The 8260-nt window shown below is 51.0% G+C and overlaps 2 long non-coding RNA genes across 2 annotated transcripts; one reads left to right on the top strand and one right to left on the bottom strand.

Moving 5' to 3' along the window:
* The first annotated feature begins 823 nt into the window (after positions 1-823).
* On the top strand, positions 824-1938 carry LOC127296306 (uncharacterized). Its single transcript, XR_007848446.2, has 2 exons — positions 824-1456; positions 1528-1938. It is a non-coding gene; the product is annotated as an uncharacterized lncRNA (long non-coding RNA).
* A 132-nt stretch (positions 1939-2070) lies between these two features.
* LOC127349068 (uncharacterized) lies at positions 2071-3243 on the bottom strand. Its single transcript, XR_007880108.1, has 2 exons — positions 2885-3243; positions 2071-2673 (listed from the first exon to the last, which is right to left on the bottom strand). It is a non-coding gene; the product is annotated as an uncharacterized lncRNA (long non-coding RNA).
* Positions 3244-8260: the final 5017 nt, after the last annotated feature.

The following is an 8260-nucleotide window of genomic DNA, read 5'->3' as shown; positions in this document are numbered from 1 at the left end:
GTATGCGGTGCGGTGGTGTAGCCATGATGCGGTGCCCATGATTTGGTCCGGAAACGCTGGGAAGCTTTGTCCCCGAACACGACCGCTAATCTGGCTCCGCCGGCGACGAACCAAGGATGATGATCCGTTTTTTTTTTTTTTTGAAGACAAATTGATGCGTTTGGGTTCGACAGAGCCAGGATGGCGCGCGCGACGACGGCGGGAGCCCACCGCCGCCGCATCGGCTCGCACGCGCGCCCGGCTTCCCGCGGCCCAGTTCTCAATTGTTTCAAGTGTTGGCCCACTACTTATATCTAGCAGCCTCATAATAATAAAATTAACAAGTGTGGAGTTTCGTTTTTATTTAGCGCCCCGACGACACCAAACGTTCCAACGGAGCTCTCTCTTCTAGCAAGCGGCTTTGGATCCCTGGACGCAGACTCATCGGACGCCAGCTTAGTTGATCTGATGAGACGATCGAGTGTTTGAGACAAGCAACAATTGTTGTGTGGAGCTAGCGCCTCGTGCAATGCAGAGATCTTCGTCGGTCCTAGTAGTAAACTATCCGTGTCCCCTCATCGTTCCTCATTTTACGCCCTGACTGTAGCGCGCCAGCGGGCGAAAACAGGATATGTTAATGTGGAGTTGCACCGGCGCCTGGAGTAGCAAGATCACGCCAAGGTTGGGATGTATGGCCTGTTCTTAATTTAATTTATCTAGGCATCAAACCGGTGTTACCCACCAAGGTACATGCTATCTAGCCGGTATTACACTTGTTTTTTGGGCCAGTTTCACAAAACGTTAACCGAAAATGAGATTGGTGTAAGATTTCGCAATGAGTAAAGTCTATAAAAAACCTTGACGTTGTAGATGGTGTCGAAATTGAACCTCAAACTGCTAATCCCTGAAATGAGCACCCTCAACTCCCTAATCCCGGTTCAATCTCGCGTGATGCCCGTTTCACTCTGGAATCGCTGATGTGGCAAGGGTCAACACAGGGATTATTGACTGGGTTGTGGTTATAACCGTCGTCGTCCTCTTTTGCTGGAATCGGAGAAAAGGGGAATGAGACAGGAGATTGGGCAGGGAAGTGACGGCGGCGGTCGTGGCGGCGGCGGCGTGGCGGCGCGTCGTGGCTGGAGTGACGGCCTCGTCCTCGTCAGGAGCATCTTCGGCGGGGGGCGGCCGCGGCGTCGCGAGGTGGCTGGAGCGACGATGTCGTCCTCGTCCGGGGCATATTCAGCGGGCGGCGGGCGGCGGCGCGTGGTGGCTGGAGCGAAGATGTTGTCCTCGTCTGGTGCATCTTTAGCGGGCGGCGGGCGGTGGCCACGGCGGCGAAGATGTCGTCCTCGTCTGGTGCATCTTCAGCGGCCGGCGGCCGGCGGCCGCGGCGGCTCATGGTGGCTTTAGTGATGGTGTTGTCTCGTCCGGTGAATCTTCGGCGCGCGGTGGACGCGGCTAGACAGCTCGGTCGCCGGTGCCTGAATTCCTGTCAAATTGCCCCTCTCTCCCCTATTCCTCTGCTTATCGTTTGCTCTAATTTGATAGATTGGAGGATGTGGCTATGCTGATTGGTGTGATGCCCCTACAACGCTATTTCTTCGTGATTTGCTTGGTGATCTACGACATGCAGTGTGGAGGCTACTGGGAGACTTGCAGTTCAACATGAAGCTAGATCAGCTGCTAGCACTGTTGCTGCACTGAGAGGTGAGATTGTTCTAAAGAATGCCCAAATGGATGCAATGAGGGCAAGATTAGAAAGAATGGAGAGGAATACGATGTACAGTTACCATGCATATGGCAGTATCATTTTCTTAGCAGGTTTAGTTGCAGTACTGGTGCTAGTTTAGTGTAGCTGGCAAGAGGAAAACATTGTTGTGTAATGACAGTACTTGTTTGCAATGTAATGCACTTGTATGTATGTTTGTGCAATGAAATAAAGTGAATGTTTGACTGAAATAGTAGCAGTGGTACTTTGAAATAAATGGAACAAATGCCAGGACTTGCTTGCATTCTCAATTCATTTGCATAAATATGTAGAAGTAGCACAGTTGCAATAAGCTAACAGCTAACACACTGCTGCAGGTTCAGTGCACATAAATAACATGTATCATGCTCAACACAGGTTCAGTTTCCTCAAGCATTACACGATGAACACAGGTTTAGTGAACTTGACAAAATAAGACCTGTTCAGTTTCTGAAGATAAACAAAAGAAACACAGGAGTGCTAGCCGTTGCTTTAATAGTTCCCAGATGCAGTCAAGTACTCTTTCAATTTTCCACTTAGAAGTCTCTTTTTCCCTCTACTAGCGGCAGTAGCACCTTGTGGGATGCTTGAACTAGCTACTGCTGATTGTGCTTCTCTTCTTGGACTTTTCCTAGTAGGAACCGTTGGTGCTCTTGTTATCTGCTCAGACATGTTCACACATCTTGCATCATCATAGAGGAAAACCAAGCCATTCACAAGCTCCTTGCCAGGTGGCAAGAAATACAATTTCACCGAGTCCTTCACTTCCATGTGATCCTTCAAGAACCCAATCACCTCCTGCAGTGACATCTTTTCTCTCTCAATCTCAGAAATCTCCTCGTCACCCCCAACATAATCTAACTCCTTCCCAATGTGAACGAACTCTCCACCAAAATGGAACCGCACGGACAGAATTTCTGCATGATCCATACTGAAATCCTAAAGCCCTACAATTCAAAAAAAGATTCAGCTATTCAGTCTGTAGTTCAACATATACCACCGTAAGTGACAGATATATGGTTGAAATTTTGCATATTTTCCCGTTTTGATTATAAACTAGAAAGCCCCAAATTTACCAGTAACAGAAACCTCAGACACTTGACCATCAACTGCAGATTTGAAGCAATGCGAAGGGGATTGGGTGGAGGAGTTACTTACTCTTCAATGTTCGCCGCGCTCGTCCACCAGCAGCCGCGATCATCCGCTCGTCATTGCCATGGCCGTCGCCGCGGGATCAGAGGAGCAGAGTCTGCGGATGGGTCGAGGAATCTCCAGGCTCGCCGAAAGGTAATAGGCTGGCATTGATGGGCCGCACAAATAATGTTTGGGCCAAACGTTTTTTCCCTTTCAGTCCAAAGCCCACTCCCAACGTTGCCTCATAATCCACGTCAGAATCCTGGGATTTGGGAACGCCCAAACTGTCTCCACGGACCGGGATTAGGGAGTTGAGGGTGCTTATTTCAGGGATTAGCAGTTTGGGGTTCAATTTCCACACCATCTACAACGTCAAGGTTTTTTATAGACTTTACTCTTTCGCAATACTAGATCAATGCAACTTAATTTACATAGTAGATCGATGCAAAAAAGGGTAAGTAGTGCTCTAGGTAGTTTCTAACCCTAATAGCTAGCCCAACATACCTCACCGAATCTTGTCTACATATCGGCTTCAGTCCAAGTCATCGTCATTGTCATAGTCAATGATGACAAGGCCTAGGAGACGAAGGACGGCGCCGTGGCGTGAGCTTAGTGCTCGAGGAGGACGACGTGGCACGGCACGCCAACGGTGAATCTTCTCGGTGAGGTGAGGCGAAATGGCCGCTATAGTAAGAATTGACCGCCACATTATGGTGGCATGTAGTTTGGGGCTCCGTCGCCTCGGATCGGCCAATGATTTACCGTATTTCGGCTATAATTGACGGGGGGGGGGGGGGGGGGGGGGGGCGTGTGTGTGATCCCGATGTGGTTTGCCACATTTCACTACCGGAGCTTGTAGATATAGAGGTCTCAAGGGTTGACTTAGGGTTCACCGTAAAATATTTTATGTGCCGGGCCACAATGCGGTGTCCGCTAAGGTATATATGTTCTTTGGCCAAAACTAGAAAATTTTCATATCAAGCCTATTTGCAGTATCTGCCAGGACCATCTCTAGCGTACCCACCCGAAATGGACACCAAAAGTTTCCATTTTAGTCCGTTTGAGCCGGGCCGGGACACAAAATAGGTAAACCTAAGCACTTGTCCATTTGTGTCGGGACCCAACAAAAATGTTTTTTTCGATAATTTTATTTATTGAAATTTTAATTTCTGTAGGGAGAAAAACGGGAAAAACATAAATAAAACAGATAAACCCATAGCTAAGTAGGTTTCCCATCATCGCCGCCTAGTCATCATCAGTGAGCTCGATGAAAACTAGCTGTTCCTATGGCCAATGCTGGACCAATTGCTGGCGCCGAAGGAGGACCAATTGCTGGCGCTATCGCTGGAGGAGCTGGCGGCGGCGCCACCAACACGGGTCTGGGAGGAACTATCGGGCGCAAGGTGGTCATCATCGTCATCGAAGAGGCCATGACCTAAATCACATTTGAGGTAGGCCACATTGCCTAGGCAACCCGCTATGCGTCATGGGTCGAACTCCCACAGGCCAAATGTGTCCTAGTTCGAAAGCCCGCAGATCGAGAGGCATGATGAACCGGCGGTGGCAAATCCCATCACTCCGCTCACATCCATCATGTGGCACAGGCGGCACAGGCATCCAGTGAGTGTTCAGCAGCCAACTTTTGGGGAGGTTTACGTCTGGCCACGACAAGGGGCGGCCTTAGTAGTAGAACTCAGCATTCGTAGTTGATTAGCAGCCAACCTCCTTGTGGCTTGCGCGCGATGAGCTGGCTTCGTGGTAGTTTTTGATCTTGTGAAATGGCCAAGACTTGCTCATGGCGGATCTCGGTGGAGGTCTGTGGAGGAGGGGAAGATGGCGATGACGTGGGTGTGGGAGAAACCTTTCGGCTTAAAAAGCTAGGGCACACGCCTTGCCATCAATGGCTGGCGCGGAAGCCCTGCGCCGACCATCAATCTCTTTGGGGATGCAGTTAGGGAACGTGATTGGGAATTCTAACTCGGTTGAAAACATTGAGCTAACTAGGGCCTCCTTTGATTTAAAGGATAGGAAAAACATAGGAATAGGAAAGGTATAGGATTGGAATGACATGTCTAATTGAATCCTATAGGAAGATGAAGTTTGTTTGATTGTAGCAAAGAAATTTTTCCATGAGGTATGAGCTAATGATTTTTTCCTATTGAAATTACACTACAAGATTCCTATAGGATTTTTTCCTATAGGATATGTTCCTATGAATCAAACAACATGTATAGAAAATTTTCCCATAGGAACCAAATCCTACACAATTCCTATGCAAATCCCTTGAATCAAAGGGGCCCTAGGAGTGCTCCGCAACTCAAGTCTTTTGTTGGGTAGTGATAAGAGTTCTTCAGAATTATTTTGGTGTTCTTAACTGGTCCTTACTGTTTTCCAAGTGCGTTGGGTAGTCGTGACTGGTGAGACGACCCCGACCACCCTGTAGCTACATCTCTGACACAGGTCACAGGTAACACTACCGCCATCTTCTCGTATGCATCGTCTCGAGGGGCGGCCTCAGGCCTTCCTTGTCTTCCGCCAACTTAATTTGGACGCTTCCAGCGCGCAGACCTTGCACGAAGCTCCAGTACCATAGATCGCTCGGGGATCATCGCCGGATCGATTAGTACAACTCGTCGCTAATCCAGAGAAAAATTCAACAACAGGAAGAGAGGTTTGAGACGAAGAAACGAGCCGGCCAGCCAGCCAGCTCAGGATGATTAACTTGTCTGAAACTCAGCCTCGCTTTGGCCTTTGGATCCCCTCGTGCCTCGGCTGTTGGCTGGTTGGCGGTTCAGATTATTTGCACGGCGCACAAGGTTAGCAGACTAGCTAGGGCTAGCTAGCGGGACGGAGATACGTACTCGTTTAAGGCTGGTGTCAATGTATCACCCGTTATAGTCTCGCCACGTCAGCTTTTATCCTCACTATCACCCCACTCTCACCTCACTCTCATCCCACGGTGCCAGTGCACGGGCTTATAGTGCCAGCTCTCACTTCTCTCTCCTCCCTACCGCCTCCCTACCGCCCCCACTAGTACCGCTATCGCCTCCCTCTCGTCCCGCTCTCGCCTCCAACGCGGGCTATAGGCGGGCGGTACCGCCGCTACCGCCGGGCGGTGGAACCACCGCCCGCCGCTACCGTCTCGTCCGCCTACCACCCCGCTACCGCCTTGCTGCGGGCGGTATCGCCCGCGCTATAGCCTGCGTTGGCACCAGCCTAAGAAGGAAACGACGGTGGCTAGTGAAGCGGAGCACGATCCGATGAATGGAAGGGTGGGCTGGAGGCCAGGCCAAAACGTACCGTTCAACTCCAACACGGGAGGCTCACAAGTCACAAGGGGTCAAGAAGCATGCTGACAGCAGACGTGAGCACGGCACCGGAGAAGCACAACGTGCGTACGTTGCTCGCTAGATGGTCACGGTACCTCGGTGTTGATCGGCCAGAGCGAGCGACGCCGACGCGAGAAACCCGCATGTCGAGGAGTGGTGACTGCGCGGCGCGTCCGGCAACCGGCATAGCAACGTACCGATGATACACCGGAGGAATCTGGCGGCCGGCCTTGAGGAGCTAGAACCAGATGTCGGCGCGGCCGACGGACCACCGGGCTGAGAGTGGCACGGCGGTTTCGTCTTCCTTTGATCGTTGCTCACCGTCGTTGCACAGTCTTGTGCTGTCAGCGCAGCTACCAAGTTAACGGGTTGGGCTCATCTGCCTGGCATGAGCTAGCCCAGAACCTGATGTGGCCTTTGTTGGCTGGCCTCCTCTTCTCACCAGGTGGTTTGTTTTCTCTCAAAAGTGTTCCTGAAAGAGGCCCATAGTTCCACACTAGTTTCTCTTTTGCAATCAGTACCACAATATTACACGGTAGAGATTCTTTTTTTTTGTGAGAAAAAGAAGATGTATTAAAGCTCCGATCTTACAGAAAGATCAAGAAAAAATAAAAAATTACACACAGGTCCCTCTGGATCCCGACCACGCCGACGATCAGAATGAGCCGGTGGCGCGCCGCTGCCGCTGCTCCTCTTCACGCATTGTACGGAGTCAGCCCCTCTGCAGCCGGGAAGTCGCCGGTCAATGGATCCGAAGATCCTGCACCCTGGAACGCCAGTGTCGTCACGAAGCTTCGGCCCACCATCTTCTTCTCCAACTTCGACACCTGGATCCGCCGCCTATGCAGATCCGGCGAGGGATAGACGCGCACGGTGGTTCCGACGATCCACGAGCACGGGGAAGGCGAGCACTCTGGCCCGGAGCTTCGCGGAGCACCACCGCCGAAGGGGACGAGCACCGCCACCAAACTCCACACCGACCGCGCCACCGCCTCCACAACGCCGCCGGCAGGTACCCTACTAGATCCTACACTATGTACATCCCGAGATCCGGGCTTCCTCCAACCTCCCGCTGCCGGAGCAGCTGACGGAGGAGGAACCCCCGGATCCTTGGCGGACGAGGTGGATCGACCGGGTTCGCTCACAAATCGCCCCCTCTCTACTGTAGACGAAGAGGGGAACGGCCAAGGTCCGTTTTGACTTATACACGGTAGAGATTCAAGAGTTGTCTCCGGTGATCATTATCCAACACGTAGCATCCAATGAAAGTTTTGCGAGGACCATGCTCCCCGTGACAACCATGAAAGGCCGGCATTCTGAAATCGTTATGGCTAGGTAAGATCTGAAAGACTTTACCTACAAACATAGGCGGACGCAGCGTTCGTGTTGCCTGGGCACGTGCTCGGGCTTCAGTTGTGCGTGCCTCACGCGAAGTGTGCCTGTTCGGCAGCGACGATAGCGAATTGGCAGTGCCTAGGCTTTGGACCTGCGCGTGTCATGCGGAACGGCACCAATCTGACGTTAGCGAATGCGCAACTTGCTTGCTGCCTTGTTTTTTTCTTCTACATGAGAATTAGCCCATTCAACAAACTTAGTGAAGAAGGAGCCCATAAGGAACGGCAAACACCTTAACATCCTATTATTATGAAAGAAACTCAGCATAAGATCGATCGATTTAGAATTGGATGCTCCTAGTCCTACTGAACGCTCCACAGAAGAAGACCTACGGTGAAGTGGGTTAATTGAAGAAAAATTACCAGCTACTTTGCTTTTTTGGGTCTAACTAGCCAGATCAGACATGCTAAAATGTCTTGATCGTCAAAAAAGGAGTGCGTACGCAAATTTTGGCCGCTGTTGCCTAAATTTTCAATCCAAGCCACTCTATTTTACGGACGCACAAAATTCAAGAGAGCTTCACATGAGAGAACTTTCAGTTGTCCACCCTCACCACCGCTGTCAACCGTGGTCAATTATGTCCTTCCCCGCCCATGTAGTCCTCTATAAATAGTTGTCCGCCGCCGCATTTCCCCATTTTTTGGAGCTGACCGCATACTAATTCAATCGCATGGTG

Source organism: Lolium perenne, chromosome 4, assembly GCF_019359855.2.
Source record: "Lolium perenne isolate Kyuss_39 chromosome 4, Kyuss_2.0, whole genome shotgun sequence".
NCBI lineage: Eukaryota > Viridiplantae > Streptophyta > Magnoliopsida > Poales > Poaceae > Lolium > Lolium perenne.
Note: the sequence above shows the minus strand (reverse complement) of the source record. Positions and strands in the feature narration are given on the sequence as shown.